The sequence below is a fragment of the Gopherus flavomarginatus genome, chromosome 4, assembly GCF_025201925.1.
Source record: "Gopherus flavomarginatus isolate rGopFla2 chromosome 4, rGopFla2.mat.asm, whole genome shotgun sequence".
NCBI lineage: Eukaryota > Metazoa > Chordata > Testudines > Testudinidae > Gopherus > Gopherus flavomarginatus.
The window spans coordinates 10,928,237-10,948,281 of NC_066620.1; the positions used below are offsets into that span (position 1 = coordinate 10,928,237).

General features: G+C 45.7%; 1 protein-coding gene and 1 pseudogene across 2 annotated transcripts in view; one reads left to right on the forward strand and one right to left on the reverse strand.

Moving 5' to 3' along the window:
* Positions 1 to 981: 981 nt before the first annotated feature.
* The window catches only part of SNAP25 (synaptosome associated protein 25), a 99,886-nt gene continuing 80,822 nt past the window's right edge, over positions 982 to 20,045 (forward strand). For both annotated transcript variants that reach the window (XM_050952246.1, XM_050952245.1), the window contains exon 1: positions 982 to 1,031. The gene's annotated coding sequence lies outside the window, so the exon portion shown is untranslated. The remainder of the gene's footprint in view (positions 1,032 to 20,045) is intronic.
* On the reverse strand, positions 18,328 to 19,002 carry LOC127049479 (recombining binding protein suppressor of hairless-like; annotated as a pseudogene).

A 20,045-nucleotide genomic window follows, 5' to 3' on the forward strand; every position in this document is an offset into this window, starting at 1 on the left:
ATAAGAAATCATATAAATCTGTATAGAATAAGATGGGTGCTATAGTCGATGGCAAGAGGGAGACCCTACTACTTTATTTAAAAACAGCCAGAATTTTGTATGAAACCAAAGGACTCTTCTCTGCATTTTGTTTTCCACTTTTAAAATTCATATTAAATAAGAGAGTTGTTCCAAATAGGATGTGCTCTGAAATGATCGTTCCATTAATTAATAATAAATAATACCTTGTTTCTCTTGGAAGGGATTAACCATTTTTATCCCTGCTGGGGGTGGGTTTGTTTTAACTGATGATGCTTTCCCCCAAATGATCAACTATGTCGTGTGTCTTTAAATCTAGTTATTTGGTTGGTTTTGCTTTCAGGGGGGAAATGATCAGATTAATACATAGAGACCCCCCTGACATGATGCTCTGAAAAAAAAAGAAGAAGAAGAAATCACATACAAAAATAGCAGCCCACGTAGACTGGCCATATATGGAGTACCAGAGACTTCACAGGGATACCCTCTTCGGACCTCCCCTTTGGCGAAAACAAACCACTACTGCATTCTCTCTCTGCCCTCCCCCTCCAAACAAATGATTAAAGCAAAGCTTCGCTCAGCAGCCCCCCCTTCCCCCTGGCACACACAAACACACACACCCCAGAACAGCAGCGGCTGCCTGCTGCACATGGATGATCACCGCCCATCACATGGCTGCGGAGCTAATTCTGGGGCCAGTTTTCTCTGTTATGAACCGGAGGGGCAATGCAAAGGATTGCAGTGCAAGCAGCAGCCTCCGACGACTCAGGCTCCCACAGACCACTCTCACCCCTCCTCCCCCTGCTTTCTCTCCTCCCCCCACCCCCTGATAGATGTCTATTAAAAGCTGCTGACGTGGGAAGGGACGGCCATCTTTGATGAGGGCACAGCTCCGGTTCCATTGAAGAAGGAGGCTTGGGGAGGTCAGGAGCGACTGTCCTTCCCTCCCAGCCGCAGCCGGAGCGGAGAACCCGCCGCCGGGCTGCGTGCCGCCGGACTCCGCAGAAGCCAAGGTAAGGGAGCGCCCCCGGACAGAGCCCTTTGTCTCCTGCCTAGAGCCCCGGGCACGGGGCAGGCAAGGCTGCTGCAGGCTGGGAGGAGAGCGGTAACCTCCGCATCTGGTTATTTCTGCCCGCGGAAGGGGGCGAAGCTATTTATAAAGCCCTATTTTCCTGGGATTGATTGTGGCGCCTTTCCACCCATGGAGCTGGCTCTTCTGCACTGGGGGGACAGGAGAACAGAGAGAGGTTGCATTAGCCTCCCTCCTCCCATTTGGGAATAAGGAGGAGGTTGCGCCTCTGTTTCCCTGGGGTCAGCAGCCTCCATCCCCGGTCAGCCGCCCTGTGCCCATTGCAGCGGCGGCTGGGTGAGCAGCTTGGACAGCGGCGCTCGGCCGCAGAGGCAGAGCCCCGGTTCAGCACCTCGGAGAGCGGCAGAGTCCGGTCTGTGCAGCTCAGCACCTGGGACAGCGACGCTGGCGGGGACCACCGGTGCAGAGCGGGGGGGTGCAAAGGGGGCAGCGTCCCTGTGACATGCGCTGCAAAGTGCTGGGGGCGTCCCCCTGCCTCGCTCGCCCTTCCACACCCACCTCTACAGCAGCAGGCTTGCAAGGGGGGGGGGGGAGGCGCCGGGGGATGCGCCCGCCCTGGTCTTATTTATACCTTCCTCTGCCGCCGGCATCCCGGCAACTGAGCCGTTTGCCCAAATCAAATTGCTCGCCAGTTCCCTTCCTCCACCCCCTTCGCCACCCCACGCCCCTTTTCTGAGTCCAGCAGTACCTGCCTTCCTCCCCACACAGGGGCATGCACGCCGAGCCGTGCTGGGGGGCCCCATAACACGAGTGTGCGCGCCCACGCGTGTGACCCCGGGCTGCTCGTTTGTCCTTGGTGCAATCTCGCACCGAACTGCGTTAATTGCTAATCCGGGGCTCGAACCAGGGACCGGGAAGTAGTTGTGGTTCGCGGATGTGTCCTGGGCCCCCTGTGTGTCCTGAGGCAGAGCCCTTGTCTTGTTCGAAACACAACCCAGGCGAGGGCGCCCTTTGAAATATGAATTAACCCCCCCCCGCAGGAGGGGGAAGGGGGAGTCCAAGCCTGCAGCCTGTGCCCCGGTGCCTGTGCACTGCAGAGCTCTGCTAGCAGAGCGTGCCAGCTTATGTAACCTATCCGCTGGACTGCCCGGGCTGCAGCCCAAGCCCTGCCATTTCCTGGGAGCAGAGCCCCAGGCCCGTTGCAAGGGAAGTGGGTAACTTTGCGGTGGGGGGGTCAGCAAGGGGGCGTCCCCGCAGGCTAGGAGAAGGGACCGGGCGTGCAGCGCCGGTTCGGCTTCCTAGGGCGGCTCTCCCGCGGCACGTCCCGCCCGCTCTCTCGCGTGGCTGCGTCCCAGGAGCGCTGCTGGCGCGCGGCTGCCCCGGTTCCGGGCCGCTTCCCGGGGCTGGAGCGCAGCGCGTGGGCGGGGGGCGAGCGGGCTCTGCAGTGCGCCCGAGGCAGGGGGCGGGGGCGGTCACGGTTTTAAGGGCTCGTTCCCGGGAACGTCTCTCTCTGGGCTGCTCGGAAACCCCGGGCGAGTTGATTCACGTCACGTTGCCTTGACTCCTGCAGAGGTGGAGGCAATCTCCTGGGGGGGGGGGCTGGAGGAGCGCCAGAGACTGGCTGAGAGGGGGGAGGGCCCCCAGGGGAACGCCACCAGCCCATGCACAGGTGCTGGAACTAGGGGAGCTGCCGCACCCCCTGGCTTGAAGGGGTTTCCATCATAGACAGGGTTTGCAGTTTGGTTCAATGGCTCTCAGCACCCACCCCCCCATCCCATGTTCACTCTGCATCACCCTGACCAACCCCTTTAGGGTCAGTTGCATCTGCCAGGCAGGCTCAGGGCCGGATTAACCTTTTGTGGGCCTGGCACGGAACATATTTGTGAGCCCCCCTGGGGGCAATGGAGCATGGCATGGGGGGTTGGTCCCCGGAGTGAGGGGCTGGCCGGGGGCATGGCATGGCAGGGGTGGCCCTGCTCTTCCAAGCCCAGTGCAAGGGCACTATTTACAAACCAGCAGTTGCCAGATGCACAATGGCCTGCCTGGCTCTGTGCTGCCAGCATGTCCCTTCCCCTCTCGGGTGGGCCAATGTTGCCCAACACCGGAACACCCCCGCCCCCAATTCCCTAGGACCAGAGCCCCCATAGACTCACTATGCCCAGCGCCCCCCCCGACTGTGCCACAAATGCACAGCGCCCTGCCCATCACCACTGCTGCCCAACACCCCACACAGAGCCCCCACTAACAGAGATCTTTCCCATCCCCTCACAGCCCAGCACACAGAGACCCACTCTGCATGCCCTGTCTCCCGGCCGGCAGACCAACCAGGGCTGGACCAAGGGCGGGGAATCGCTCTGGCCCCTCAGGACTGGTGTGATCAGCCAGGCCAGGGCTGCCTCAGCTGGGCTTTTTCAGAACCCAGTTGCCGTTAGGGGTCCAGCCAAGCCCTCCACACTGCCCTTCCCCAATTGGTTGAGACTGCCTAGGCTTCTGCACCAGTTCCAGGCAGCTCAGCTCCAGGAAGACAGGTGGGGCCCCCCAGGTGGTGGAAAGTGGAGACTGCCTGGAGTTGGAGGGGCACTGAGGTCCGGCTGGGAGGCAGAGAGAAGCCGGCAGGTGGGGCCAGGGGGTGAAGATGAGCCCTTGGCCAGTGGACAGGCCAAGAGGAGCAATTGGAGGGGGACCCAGTAGGCTGGTGGGGTCTTGGGGTGTAGTGGAAGCAGAGAAGGCCAGGGCCTCTTCTGAGCATGGGCCTGGCTCCATGGTGTCACTGTCGCTATTGTAAACCCAGCACTGGGCAGCTACGCTGGAGATGTGGGAGATCAAAGAGCGCTGCTAGGAGGCAGGGAGAGCCCCCTGCCCCTCTTACCTTGGGTTTGCTCCAGCCTTTGGACAAACCCAGGATCTGGCAGGAAATTGCCCATGTCCTGGCTGGGTTCTGTCTGCTGCCTGCACTGGGTGGGTGACACTGGCATTGACAGAACGGGTTTGCTGTCCCTTCCAGGCTGGAGATGCTCCAGCTTGGTTTTACGCAGAGCAGGCAGGGCTTGGAAATGTACCTACCAAAGGGGTAGGGGGAGAGCTCTGCTTTGCCAGTGCCTTGCAGGGAAGGTAATTTTCCAGGGTTTAATTTGTGCTAGCAGGGCTGAGCCCTGGCACCTCTGGGCTTGGCAGTTCATAGCTCCCCTCCACCCCTAGCACCTCTGGGTGGCAGTTCATAGCCCCTCCATCACTGAGCTTGCCAGCTCAGTTATAAAAGTGAAAACATTGCTTGAGCCCCTGAACCTAATTGAGCCTGGGCACCTCTTTCGTTACAAATTAAGCACTGTAATTTTTCCCTGCTGGCCAGTGCCAGAGGCAAAAAATGTGGCTCAAACTTCAGTGCTGACGTGAGGGCAGTTTCATCCTTCACTGGCACTGTGACTCTGGCCGGGAGCTGTGGTTGGCAGGGTAGAATGATATGACTGAAGCCCCTTCCTGGCAAGAGCTGGGAGTCCAGCAAGTCTGTTCAGGGGCCATGAGATATGTGTGACTGCCAAGGAGGGGAGGATGAGACCGCAGTGTGCTTAGCAGGGAACACACCACTCCAGGGAGAGAAACGGAGTGAAAACGAGCAAAAGAAGAACAGGAAAGGCAAAAGGAGTTAGGAGAGAGAGGAAAAGGGGAAGGGAGAAACGAAAGTGTTGCCTCTCTGAAGAGAGTCAGGAATCTGGTCTCGGGCTGAGTTATTTTTGAAGTCCACAAACATTCTGACACCCTTTCTCAGTCTCCCACCAGCTGCTTTTACTGTCTTTTGGTGCCCGAATCGTATTTGAAAATACTTTGCCAGATGCTAGAAAAACATGGCTGGGAAATCTTTCAGGAGCACTGCGTGGCTTTAAAGAAACCCCAGACTCCTAAGTTCAATTGCATTAGCTGAGAAGGAAGAAGATGCTGCAGTAGAAGTGTGCGTGGCCAGGGGGAAATCTCGCCCCCTGCCTGCCTGGTCCCAAATATTTGGCAACCTCTTTGTAACATTAGGGGAAGGAATTTCTTCAGAACACAAAACACCAGCATCAATGCAAATCTAAACCAAATGATGGGGGGAGGATAAAATATGAGAGTAACTATGCAGACAGATGGTCTTATTATTTATTCAGAGACAAGGGAGCATCATTTCTGGAGTTTCAAGGGACTCTTGTATTCCACCTTTAAAACACACAGCTGCCAAAATAGAGTTCCACAATGTCCCATCCCATTGCCAAGAGATGCAGGCTGTGAAAACTAGAATGAAGCATTTTTTTAAAAAAAAATGTGTTGGTACTTCTGCATAGTGCAGACAGAGGTCAGCCAGGAGGACAGTCCGTGCGTGTTCAATGACTGAGATGACTCAGGAGACTCAGTTTGTAAAGGGATGACGGACACACATCCAAAAAAAAAAAGAAAGAAAGAAAGAAAGAAAAGGAAAAAAAATAGATGGCCAGATTTTTCAAAGGTGCTGAACTCTGTTTGCAGCTCCCTTCGAACTCAATGAGAACTATAGGGGCCTAGCACCTTGAAGAAATCAGATCAATATTATTTAACTTACTGTGTCAGTTGGAGCGAATAGAAGGGTAGGTTTTTCAAAAGTGCTTAGTATTAGCCTAGGGCTGTTGCCACTGAACTCCTTGGGAGTTTTACCATTAATTTCAGTGGGGGCAAAGCTAGTCTGATGCTGAGTCCTCTCGAAAATATCACCCTGAGGACTTTCTCTTTAGTGAGAAAAAGAACTGATTTTTTTTTTCAGAGCGGCTTCCCTAAAACTGAGAGTAAACATGCAGCTGTAGGTTTAAGCAGTAAGGACTTGATCCAAAGCTTTTCGAAGTCAATGGAAAATCTCCCACTGACTTAAATTAGCTTTGGATCCAGCCGTAACACTGTATTGTTAAGGCAAATTAAGCCTGGTCTGCATGCAGCTTTTGTGCTGCTTTAACTATATCTAAATTTAGGGGAATTCGCTATGTCAATATAAGCACCTTTATACTAGTATAACTGCATACACACTAAGGGGTTGTACCTCTTTAAGTGTTTCTTCACCAATATAGGTAAAGTGACACAAAAGCTGTGCATAGACCAGCCTTTAGAAAATAAAATCTCTCTCTATTAAAAAAAAAGACAATTTTTAATAGACTCTTTTATTTGTACTGATAAGGTGCAGCCAATGCATAGTAACTAGTACTGTGGCTCCTTTTTAATTAAAACATCATTTAGGGTCGGATCTTGCGCCATGGAGGTCCATGGGAAGTTTGCCATTCATTTCAGTGGGAGCAGGGTCAGATTCTTATACAACCAAATTCGAACTGGGAATTTGTTTTTACAATTTGTTAGTCGTTTCTTTTGCAGTTGAGCCCAGGAACATAAGGTATTTCAGAGAAAGAAGAAGCTGTGCAGCTAATTAGTTTAGCCACATCTCTTATTTAGCAATGGTACCCCACTAAATATTATCTGTTGAATTTCTCCCTTGCTTCTCTGTAATATTATTTGAAATAGTTGCGCCTTGATCATTTAATCTCAGATTTAGCAAAACACTTAAGCTCCTTATTAACTTCAAGCATGTCTTTAAATTCTGTGAGCTAAGAGTATGCTAAAATTAAGCCTGTGCTTAAGTGCTTTGCTGTGCTGGGGCCTTATTTCTGTATTTTGTAACTGATTCCCTTTGGGCCCAATGCTGCAGTATTTGCCTGGGCACAAGTCCCATTCAGATCAGTGAACTGTTGGCCACACAGGAGTGTACGACTAGATGCTTCATTCGCTAGAGAGATCACCAACATTCTTTTAGTGTCTGTCTCTATTTTATCTTAAACAAAAACTTTTTTAAAGGAACACCTTACCAGCAGTGTAACACAAGTGATGATACCAATATTACTTTCATAAAACATCTTTCATCTTAAAGATTTATGAGCTGCTCTAAAGACAGTGGACTAGACACCTCCCACTCAGTCCCTCCAGTTTCTCATTGGTGTAACTCCACAGTTGTCAATAGAGTGACTCTGGATCTACGCTAAGAATAGAACTTTATGTACAAGACTCATTGCTTCACCATGGCTGAAATGCAAACCCCGCTGGGGACACTAGAGCTGGCAGACCTACTCTTGAGCAAAGTCAGATGTGAGCTTCCCTGGCCATAAATTGTCAAAAATGTAGCTCAGCAAAGCACTCGCCCATCTAGCCACCAACCTTTCATCCCTAACTATCGCCCCAAAGCACCCCCAAGTTTGATAACCATCTGTTTCTTACTTACTGGCCTTGCAGATGAGGCTGCTGCATTGCACTGCAGTAAGAGTTTTCCTGAAGTCCACATACATTATATTCATAGTGTTATCCTGTCAACTCCTGCTTGTTCCTTCATTCCAAAGTATTTACTCATGTTCTTCTTTTTGTGAAGTCTATACTTAATTGGACCACAACTTTCCATACCTTGCCCTGTCCTGTCTCATTGTTGTTTCTAACATTTTCCTCCATAGTTGAAGGCAGATTTATAGGACTGGAAGTTACTGGCCCTCTCCTGATCTTGGATGATGATAGTCATTCTCCATAGCTAAAATGGCAGGGCCCCTTGCATTATCAGTGCTATTTTTGTCTCCTTTCTTATCCTAAAGCATTTTTAAATGTCTGTTTTTTAGGTTTTCCTTTGTCTTTTGCCACTTTTCTTTAGCATTTTGGAATGGAACTCCATTTTGACCTGAAGAATGTAATTATATTAATTTCCTAATCACCTTTTCAGTCATGAGCATGGCTGTCTGCAACCATAATCAAATAGGAATCAGCGGACGTTATAATGAAATGTCAACTATGAGGTCAAATGTCACGGGAGTGTTAAGTCGATGGTCTAAAGAGAGAAATGCTTTTGCAGTGTACTAGGGGCCTGATCCAAGGGCACCTCCCATTGACTTCAGTAGACTTTGGATGAGGTCCTAAATGATAAGGCCATCAATATTTTAACTTCTTAATGATGAGAGTAGGGGATGGACAGGTAACGAAAAGATACCATTCCCCAGTGCAACATTTACTGATTGAATACATTACCCGAATGGAAACTGTGCACACTATTCATCTTTACAACAGGGCTTTGTTGCACATTTTAGCAATTTAAATTTTAAAAGGGCCAACAGAATGATCTGTGTATGCCTCATCTGAAATGTATTGTTATGCTGTAGTCCTAAAAAGAATAGCATTTATTAAAGTTTTATAGCTTTTCTTCAGTGCTAATGATAGATATGGTATCTCATCTTCTGCAAGAAAGGAGGTCGGATTCTAATCCAAATGAAAAAAAGAGGGACAAAGTAATTAAGGGAGAGGGAGAGCTCAGTGGCTTGAGCATTGGCCTGTTAAACCCAGGGTTGTGAGTTCAATCCTTGAGGGGGCCACTTAGGGATCTGGGGCAAAAATTGGTCCTGCTAGTGAAGGCAGGGGGCTGGACTCAATGACCTGGTCCCTTCCACTTCTAGGAGGTTGGTATATCTTCAATTATTACCTATAATTAATCATGGATGTTTCACTGTTCCTTTGGAAGCTGAATGCTCTTCTGGCATTGACCAAACTGACTATTCTGGCTGTGTACTTGGGGAACACTTAGGTTTTCAGTTATTCTTTTATTATTGTTTCAAGCGATGGTTAGTTATTGGGCCAGATCCTCAGCTAGTGTAACTTAACAGAGCTCAAATTGATCAACAGTCTGGCCACAACATTCTTTTTCAGTCAATAGCTGCTCAAGAGTTTTAAATGCATTGGTAGTTTAGTCATAGGCTCGGAGGCCCAGACTTTTCAAGGTATTTCCTTGGGAGTTGGACCCCTAAATACCTTTAAAAATCTGGTCCTAAAATCCTACTCTTTTTGCATTAACATTTTCGTGAAGTTGAAGTTTCAAATATTATTCTTTAACAGAAAGGTTTGGAAAAGTTTATATTTCTTATAAATGGTGGTGATGATGATGATGGTAGGAAGAAAATGACGGTGAAGAAATATACACACCTGTACCGATTAATAAGATTATAATTCAGTTTGGGGTTCTACTGCAGTCTTGTGGTATATGATATCAGCCGAATGTTTTTAATGAGGTTAATGGCGATGAGCCAGATTCAGTTCTCAGTTACTGATGTGAATCCATCTGAGTTTCAGCTGATGCCGCTGGATTTACCCAAGTGTTCAGAAGGTCAAATCAGAGAGAAGAATCTGACCCTAGGACTCTATAAATACATGCATACACAAGTAAATCTGTTCCTCTAGAAAGGGTAATGCATTTTGATTCCTTGTGTTGACTTTCCATGTCAGTTTTAGTCCTGTCTAATTCTTCAGTTTTGCCATTTTTCGTTATCAAGGAGATTTGACAAATATCTTCTAAATGACCATCTGTATCACTGCCACATTACCAGATCTTAAAAAAAAAAATACATTTAACCCTTTAACTCCCACCATTTCTCATTATACCAGCAGCGTGAGTCAGCTGTCGGAGGGCTGAAGTAGAAAAAATGTATCATTGAATACATTTCTAACAGGAAGCAAGGGAACTGATATTTTATATGTATTTTTTTATAATTATAGTTTTCCTTCTGTTTTTAATATGGCAAAATTATGGTGCCCTAAATATACTAGTAGAGGCAATATTATAATTATCATAGTTGTGTGTAATTGCTAATAACAAAAATGTGTTTGCTGGCCCATGATTACAGAAGGATGTTTCACATATGTGATTTTTGACATTAATGCACGATTTGCCATTTCTTGCTCCAAAACCTACCAATTAACAGGGAGGTGCATATTACCGCTAAAAACACTACAGAAGCACTGCATATATTTTACCAGTATGCTACAGAGCATTTGCTAGGGCATATTTGTAATTCTATGCTGATTGCTTTAACCTAATACCATAATAGCCTGATTCTGCAAAGTGTGGAGTGTTTCGTGAGGGATGGTGTACATCTTCAGTTCTCGCAGAGTCTGATCCAAAGCCTACAGAAGTCAACAGAAACACACCCATGGGCTTCAGTGGGCTTTGGATCAGGCACATAGATATCAGAGTGGGGTGTATTCTAAAGGCTCTCAGTACTATATAGCTTAAGCTGCCGCCGTTCTTTATAATGTTTGTGGATCTGAAATACTTTTAAATTAGAAGAAATTCTGGGGAATGTTTCTCTGGGTTGTGATATGAGTGCAGCCCAAACAGGTCATTTCATTTGTTCTCATACAAATAAATCAATCATTTGTAAAATAGGTGAATTGCTTGTATTAATTTTTTCCCCCAAGGAAATCACATTTTATAATGACACCAGTACACATGCCAATTTATCACTCTGCTTATGAGTTTGCTTGACCTACAGTAGAAAGCTATTTGAACAACAGAACTGATCTGTCAAAAGGGGAATGACTATTCATAGATGGATGTTTTAAAACAAAAACAAATGAACATTATGGATTTCTACTGTAAATTAAACAAATACATGCCTTTTTACTTGCTATATACCATGTGTATCCCAACAGACTCAAGGGTTAAGATACATCATATGCAAATGTTGCTCATATACTTAACCTTTTTTAAAGGAAAGCTATTGCAAACTGATTCCTGAAAAAAATGTTTTAGTTTCATCTACAGGATTAATTTGCACTCTGCTTTGCCTTGTTTTTTGTCAGTATTAATATTTTAGGTCCAATCCTGCCTTCATTCCTATCGGTAGGAATTTTGCCCATTATTTCAAAGGCAAATAGGAGAAGTTCCTTTCTTCAGAAAGCAGGGAATTGCTATTGATCAGCTGCTTAGAGTGCTTCAGAAATATACCCTACATCTCTCAAAGCTCAGAGTTTGGTTCTTGGACTATCCAATATATTACAAATCATGTGAACAGTGAAATTTTATTCTTAATTTATAAGACACAAACATCTCTGTTTGCAATAGTTTGTCCTTGAAGGAAATGCAAGCAACAAAATTGCTGTTAAAATAAATTTGGGCCCGTGTGTACCAACTATTTTGTTATAGGAACTCTAGTCTAGTAATTAAAGCATAAGACTGGCAATCAGGAAATCTAAATTCAGATCTGGGTCTGTCACATGCTAATTGTGTGTGACCTTGGACAAGTTACTTTGACTCTCTGAGCCTCATTTCCTTCATCTGTAAAAATGAGAATAATGGCCTACATCGGGGTCGGAAACCTTTCAGAAGCAATGTGCCGAGGCTTGATTTATTCTCTCTAATTTAAGGTTTCGCGTGCTAATAATACATTTTAATGTTTTTTAGCAGGTCTCTCTCTATAAGTCTATATATTATATAACTAAACTAGTGTTGTATTGTAAAATAAACAGGGTTTTCAAAATGTTTAAGAAGCTTCATTTAAAATGAAATCAAAATGTTGATCTTACGCTGCCGGCCCACTCAGCCCGCTGCTGGTCTGGGGTTCTGTTCACCTAGGCCAGCACCCAGACCCCCGGGACTGCCATGCCTATCCAACCACTCCCTGCCCCTTGACAGGACCCCCAGAACTCCCGATCCATCCAACCTCCCCAACTCCCTGCCTGCCCCAACCCCTTGCCACACCCCTGCCTCCTGACAGGACCCCCAGAACTCCCAACTCATACAACCCCCCCACTTCTTGTCCCCTGACCACCCCCTTCAGAGACCCCCCCACCCTAACTTCCCCCCCAGGACCCTCCTTGCTGCCGGTCCCCTGACTGCCCTGACCCCTATTCACCCCCTGCCCCATCACAAACCCTGGGACTCCCATGCCCCATCCAACCCCCCCACCTCTAACTCCCCCCTCATCAAACCCACCCTGCTCCCTGTCCCCTAACTGCCCCCACCGCTTATCCGACCCCCCCAGCCCTGGGCCCCTTACCATGAGGCTCCACACAGAGCTAGATACGCTGCTCTGCGGGAGCACACAGCCCCGCCCCTCCGGTTGAGTGGGGAGCGTGTCTGCCTCCCTGCGGAGCCAAACGCTGCCCGCGGGAGCACGCAGCCCCGACCCCCAGAGTGCTGCACGCGGCGGCAGGACTCCGGGGGGGGGAGAAGGCGGGGAAGGGGCCAGTAGCTTTCTGTGCTCAGCCCCGCGCTCCAGCCTGGGAGCGCGGACCCAGCGGCTTGCCGTGCTGGGAGAGTGGGGCCATTTGCCCACCCCGTGCACATGGCTATGCTTCTGCTCCCTGCCCCCGCAGGGGAAGTGGAGGGCAGAGGAGAGCGCGCCGGGCTTGGCAGGATTTTTAGTGGCACGCTGGAGTCCTGGAAGGCTCCAGCGTGCCATTAAAAATTGGCTCACTTGCCGTCTTTGGCACGTGTGCCATAGGTTGCCGACCCCTGGCCTACATGTTCAAAAAGTGATTTTGTTTTCTCTGCCTCACTTTTTGGCACCCTGAGACATTTTAAAGGGGATGGATTTTCAGAAAGTGCAGCATACATGTGCTCTTAAAATCTGGCCCCTTTAAATTGTCTCAAGTTGGGCACCCAAAAGTTGAGACACCCAGAATATTTAGCCACTTTTGAAAATGTCAGAAGGAAGGTGCAATAGCAAGACAAAGTACTTCTTTAAACATTGCTAGGAATGTATTATATTCATGGTTGCATAAGGAAAAACTAATGGGGGAAGGGAAAAATAGGATGAAACATGTATAGGTCTGATTCTGATCTCACTCTGGTATATTTCAGGAGTTAATGCCACAATTTAAATGGAGTTACAGTGGTGTTAAACCCATTTGTATAAGAAAGAATCAGGACCTACGGATCCAGCCCTGACTAACTGACACAGTGCAAATTCCAAATTGAGAACACTGCAGTTGAATATACAAGTTGAAATTTTCTTTCTGTGAGCATTTGAGCTTAACATTTGCTTTTTGCAAGTATTCATACACGTGACACGCCAATGCTTGAAGGCTCTCAGAAAGCAAACCTAAAAGGTGTGTGAACACAAATCAAAATCCACTGTTGAATTGCAGCAGATATCCACCAGAAAACATTCCCAGTATTTGCTCATTTGTATGAAAATGAGTGAAATATACACATTGTCTCTGCACAGCCTTTTCATGGATTTCTTTAAAATCTTTAGCATTAAGATGTAGGTCTGATGAAAGATATCACCTCACCCATCTTGCCTCTTTAGCATTAAGAAATGTTTTCTTGGGTTCTGCCACCCTCTTCTGCCCTGGCTGAAAAACATTTCTGTCTCCTACCATAAGAGGGTGTTTTAAAGCCAGATTGGATGGTTCTCAGATGTGGTAGCTTTTGTTGTGGAGGCCTGTCAGTTTAGTACATTTTTGAGATGAGTACATCACGGAAAAGACAGTGTGAAAAAAATCTCTTAAGGCTTTGAGAATGTGCTGAGTATAATTTAAAATGCTATATAGACAACTTCATTAATGTAACACAGTAGGGACAGCTCGGTGCCTCTTTAAAGTTATTTTCTTTATTAGCAGGGGATTTTGCAGTCATCAGATCTTCTAGTCATTCGTTTCTCAATGATTGACTGTTCTTAATACTATGAGGCTGTTGTTCTGGGAGCAGGTAGCTAACTTTCACAGGTCGTGTTCTAAGAATCATTTGCTGAATGTGATAATGCTACTATTTAACAGGTTAATGACTAAGAATGAAAAAGGACTGCATGGACAGTGAAGTGGATGTTCATTACTGTAGTGTCCAAATGGCCAGATTAGCCCCTGCGGCATTTAATGCTGGTATATCAAGCAGTCTGGCAGATGGTTATAGAACAGGCTAGTGGCACTTCAGATTCTCAGAGGGCATCAGCTGTGTAGCCTTTTTGTTTCTCGAAAATGTAAGGCAAAAAGTGACCCTCTCTTCCACAGTGCTTTACCCCTATTGATGTCAGTGAGGGAGCCACACACGTAAGAAGAGAAGGACTCATGGATCCAAGGGGAGAAATTTAAATAATAATACACTGTGTTTTTATATGATCAAAGCACTGTACAGACATTAACCAACTAATCCTTCCAGCAGCCCTGTGAGGTGGGTAAGTTACTAGGATTGCCTCTATTTTACAGATAGGGAAACTGAGACAGAGAGGTGAAGTAACTTGCCAAGGCCATACGGTGTTTAAGTGGCAGAACCAGTAGTACAACTCAGGACTGCCTGAATCTCAATCCTGTTCTCATTTCTCCAGACCACATCACTGTGATAGTAGTAAACACTGATGTTGTGTTAGCACCCCACAGTTTACCATGTATTGGTATTCAGAGATGCTGTACCCAAGACAGGCTCTTTCAAAATTTTCTAAGAAAGCCTCAGTGTCATTACCTGCCTTGTAGGTGGGAAATTTCTTGGGATGTGGAACCATAATTGGCGAAGGGTTGTTAGGATTGGCTGGAGCATGCTGCCCAGCCTGCGCTAACTCCAGTTCATGTTTTCTCTGTTTTTCCCTCTCTTCACTTTCTTTTTGTTGTTTTTCCATTTCTCGGCAGTAGGCTGCTTCTTCTTCTGCTAGTTTTATTTTGTGGGCCACCTCTTCTTCTTGTAGTTTTCTGTGGTGGGCTGCATTTTTGGCGTCTTGTTCTCTTTTATGGGCTGCCTGTTTGATCTGTTCTTGTCTTTCTTTCAGCTCCACCTCTTTTCTCTTTTTTCCATTTGTCGCCTGTGGTCTGCTCCTTTGATTTGTGCCTCCGCCTCCCTTTTTGCCTTGGAAGGCATGGTTCTTGTTTTCTTGTGTTGGGGTGCCCTCCGGTGTTTATTCTCTGAACTGCAGGCTCTCTGTTGTCTCCTGGGGTTTGCCTGGCAACAGTGCCTTTTTTTCTTGCTCTAGCTAATCTTTTAAATGTAAATTAAACCAGAAATACCACTTTATTTGCATGTGTGTTTTGCTGGGTACTTGACTCACAATCGGAGTGCTATTGTTTACAAAAGACCCTTTGTCACAGCTTGATAGTTCCTTGCTTAATATGCAAGCTACTGCCAGGAGAGAACAGAAAAAAAATTTTCTCTCTGGTTCGTTTTAAAACCAAACCCTCTCTGCTTTAAAGCCCCTAGCAGAGAAAAGAAAAATATAATATTCCTACTGGCTTCTGGATTCTATCTTTCCCACAACGCTGCACACCATGTCATAACATTTCTTCCCAGATCTGGACCTTAGCGTCCAAAATGTGGGTGTTAGCATGAAAACCTCCAAGCTTAATTACCAGCTTAGATCTGATATCACTGCCACCAGCCAGGAATTATACAGTGCCTAGCTCACTGTGGTCTCCCCAAAACCTTCCCTGGGGGACCCCCAGACTCAGATTCCTTGAGTCTCACAACAAAGGGGAATAAACCACTTCCCTTCTCCCTCTTCCCCTCCAGGTGTTCCCTCCCTGGGTTCCTGGAGAGATATACAGATTCAAGCTCTGTGAATCTAAACAAAGGGATTCCACCCTCCCTGCTTCAAGTCCTTGAAACACAAGTACCGAGAGATCTAACCTCTCTCCCCCCTCACCCAGAGGGTATGCAAAGTCAGGCTTAGTAAATCTAACACAAAGAGACTTTCCCCTTCCCTTCGTTTCTTAGCCTTAACCAGTGAAAAACACTCAAACAGGTCTTAAAAAGAAAGCTTTATATAAAAAGAAAGAAAAAGGACATAAAATGGTCTCTGTATTAAGGTGACAATATACAGGATCAATTGCTTAAAGAAAAAAAAATGAATAAACAGCCTTATCCAAAAAGAATACAATTTAACACATTCCAGCAACTACACACATGTAAATACAAAAAAAAAAACAATATAAACCTATTGTCTTACTATCCTTGTACTTACAACTTGGAAACAGAAGATTAGACAGCCTGGAGATAGAAAAATCACTCTCAGAGCTGAGAGGGTCACCGAACCAAGACAAAGAACAAAGAACTCACACCTAAAACTTCCCTCCACCCAGATTTGAAAAAGTCTTGTTTCCTGATTGGTCCTCTGGTCAGGTGTTTCAGGTTACTGTTTGTTAACCCTTTTATAGGTGAAAGAGACGTTAACCCTTAGCTATCTGTTTATGACAGGGCCCCATTGTGTTTGGTGCGTTCTAGAAAAGACAATCCCTACCTTGAGGGCCTTACAGTGTAAAGACACAAGCAGATGAAGGGTAGCAAATGGGGGGACACTGTACAACCAAATGAGTTGGTGACAAATTGACTCAACTTTGTGAGTTCTATGAATTGCAGTCATTTTTGGGGTTGGTTTGGTTTGATTGGCTATGACCCCTGCCTTCCTGTTTTATCCATAGATTTAAAAGTCCATAAAAATGTCATCATGGCTTACGGTTAGTTGTGTTACATTATACATGCCATGATATTACTTGTAATTTTAATAAACTTGTTACCTATGTTGGAGGATCTTGCATCTTGGACATTGACTGTGGGAGGTGGAAATGGTGTTTGGTAGTCTAGATTTTTTTAAAAAAAAAATTACCTCTGGAGGAGGAAATGAAGCTGGTTTTTTGATGCTGCTCCTTTTCAGATGGTTAGAAAAAGTATTCTCCTGATCTTTTCAAAATACACTCCTTATGCCAAGTCACACCTTCCACCTCAACTGGTAGATGGTAGACTTGCATGTCCTGTTTGAGAGCCAGCTACTGGACTTTCCTTCTCTCTTGGCTAGATATTTGAAGTACTAGCTTTCTCCTCTAACTTACTGGACCTCAGCAATTCATTCCCCCTTCTGTCTTGATTACTCTATTTCTCTCTGACATCCTCTCTGCTCATTTCTCACATACAGAAGATCCTTTTGTCCTGGTACCTTTGTTCCATGGATTAGGCACTGACCTCTGTGGCTGCACCAGGATTCATTCTTCCATGTTACCTTCCATTTCTGCTTCAGATCCACTCCTATGCTCTACTGAACCCCACTGCTCTTCTCTGCACCCTCCATTAACTTGATCATTACATTCTTCCTTATCAAGTTGATTCTAGAGTCCTATTATTCTTTGCTGTTTCTCAAAATGTCCTCCTGAGGCTTTTCTTGTATTGCACAGTTCTCCTACAAAAAAAAGTAGCTCTCAGAAGCTATCTTTTTAACCGAGAGAAACAGCCAGAAGACATCTCACTGCACAGCACCATGGGACTGAGAGAAAGAACATGGGCAGAATGTTTCTGCTATAGTGATTAAAGGCAAGATTTTCAAAGCACTCAGTATTGGTCTAACTCCACTTCCATTACAATCAAATTCCCATTGGCTTTAACAGGAGCAGTTAGGCCAGCACTTCTTAGGGTATGCACAATGTGTCTCAAGTGGCATGTGACCAGGATTCATCACCAAATTTGGTCTGCTGGCTGGATCATTAGCTTCTCCACCCCAGACAGTGTACTGATGGTGAGTACGATGTCAATGCTGATCCATACCACCCAGGCTAGTACTGAGAAATTCTGAAAATCCCACCTCAAAATCTTATTGTACATCTCCCAATTATCTAGCAAGGCATCCAGATTGTAAACAGCAAGAGACAAGGACAAAGAAATCTTCTTGTGTTGACTGTATCTTTACATGCTGATTGCTCCCACTACATACAATGCATGTGCAATGACAATTACTAGTTGTGTGTTATTTATATCGTTTCTAAATGGTTAGTGTTTCATTTGTTGCTAGCAACCTGGTTTTGTTGTGGCTAAACTACTCTTGGACCTATGTTTAAATAAGGAGTAGTGTTTGGGTTACAAACTTCCTAGATTACTGTGGTTAAATTGTGTACATTGTTTTGCTCAGTAGGTTTTATTATTATTCATTCTGGCCTCTTTCCCTTCTAGACTAATTTACCATATATCCCGAGTAAAAAAATGGAGTCAAAATTTTAGGCAACACCAACCCACCTCTGAATGGGTTTGCCCATTGCTTTGCATGCAGAATTAGACATGCATCTGATTTGGAGCCACAACAGCTGGATCTGGACATGCAGAATGAGCAGCTGGAAGCCCACCTATCTAGTTTGCTTTTGCATGTGACTATGTGCAGACTCAAATTGGCGCATGCCCATTTTGGCAGATGCAATCAGTTGGATCCACACATTTGGAGGCTGGGGCTATCCTGCTGTTTGGTGTGTGCATGTTCCATTTGTAGCAAAAATATTCCAGGGACATTTTCCTAAACCTCCTTTTTTGGACCTAAGTATGTAATCTGTCTGCCACTCAGACCTTTCATGGACTTCACAGGGAGTTCTGTAAGGAGGATGTTTGCAGGAATCGATACTTAATGTCTGATAAGGTAGATATATAAACTGTTGATTTTTATAGGCAACCCCTGCTTGCTTGGAGAGGCACTCTGTCACCCCCTAGAAACTGATTAGCCTGCTACAGCTTGGCTAAGAGAGATGTGCCATTTAGATCAGAGGTCCCAGGTTTGATCCCCATTCCCAAAGTCACTGTGAAACTGGATTATTCTCTCCTGGGAAAGGCACAAGTACATTCTTGCTGTATCTTTAAGGTAGAATACACATTTATGGAGTTGCGATGCTGGATCATTTGCCTCCAGTAATGCTGTCTCTTTATCCATTTTTCAAATAATCAGTCTTGAGAATGCCATGCCAGTATCTGAACACTCAAGTTTGACAGTCTGTCCATAATGAATGGAGCCATCACTCCCTGCAAATTCCTCTCCCTCTATGTGCAAGTATCTGGTGCTACCTGTTTGGGATTGAAGTCTATTAAATAGTGCCACTTTTGTCCCTGATGCAATACATAAATCTGCATTTTTCAGTTATTGTTTCTTTTTAGAAGGTTTGGAGATCACTTTGATCCATTCACTGAGGAACACACTGATGTCACTATTGCCAGAGAATGTTTTTACTGATAACATGAAGTGCTTTCTCTTGTCTGAGTCAGAGATGTCCAATGTTTTAGCCATGCACTCGTTCTTTCCTTCCAAATTCAGCTGTTGCATTCCTTGGTCATGGTGTCCTATTCCAATGAACGCAGATGGTTGTGACTCTTGTTCAGCGCAACCATCACATTCCCTTTGTTCTTTTTTTTTTTTTTTCTGCTTCTTCCATCCACTGCCCATACAATCATCTCCTCGTTTCCTGGTTTTGGTACATGTCCTGAGTGCCTTGTTCAGGGAGATTCCAGGGCACTAGATTACCATAATCCAGCCTGTTCACTGATGTTGCAACACTATACCCTACAGTTAATATTATTCTAATAGGGCCCAGGATAATTTGCTTTAGGAAACTGATATTGTTCCAAAAAATTAGGTGCTATGTATGCTTAGTAAAAATCTTTAGTACTTGAATTTCTGGCAATGGAGCCTCTAAAGGGTATTCATCTATTAGGGTATACAGGGCTCTCTCCCATTGGGTCTGATTTTAGCTTCAATTCTGGCTTAATCAGAGTCCTCTACTTTAGCTCAGCATCATAATCTGGGGTCACCATTATTCAGCCAGATTCCTAGAAATATCTGTTCTCTCATCACAGGGGTGTGGGCCAACTCCCACTGATGTCAACAGAAGGATTCCCGCTGAGTTCACTGAGTATTGTTTTGGGCATTAGGCAATTAGCTCTGCAAAACATTTTTATGGCCTGGTAGGATGAAGCTGACATCCCTTGAGACTGCTTCCTAAACTGGCCAGTGCATTGACCAACAAAGAGACCTAACTGGACAGATGCTTGTAAACGTCCAGAATTTCTCTTCCTTAGCCCTAAACTGTACAGAACCTACAAGGCAGAGTCCCAAGGCCTTTCTGCTAAACATGATCTCCACAGAGCTATGCATCCTGTCAACACAAAGATTCCCCGCTGCTCTGCTAGTGATGGTAATATAGCATTTGGGCCTGTATATTTGCCTGAAGTAGAATTTGGGGTTTTGCTTGCCTGTTTGACTTTTGATATTCTTATAACACTATGTGTTGCTCCTACCCAACCAGATGGGTTTGTTAGTATAATGAGAAGACTCTGATGGGTGTCTACAAAGCACTATGCAGTGTGTAGATCACCCCTTGCTCAGGACTATGCCTACAGGCATAAACTACAGCATAGTTGGCAGATTTAAACAAAATCCAGCTACATGTCTGCATGACATCAAGTTTCCCATCTGTGAATTAGTCCCTT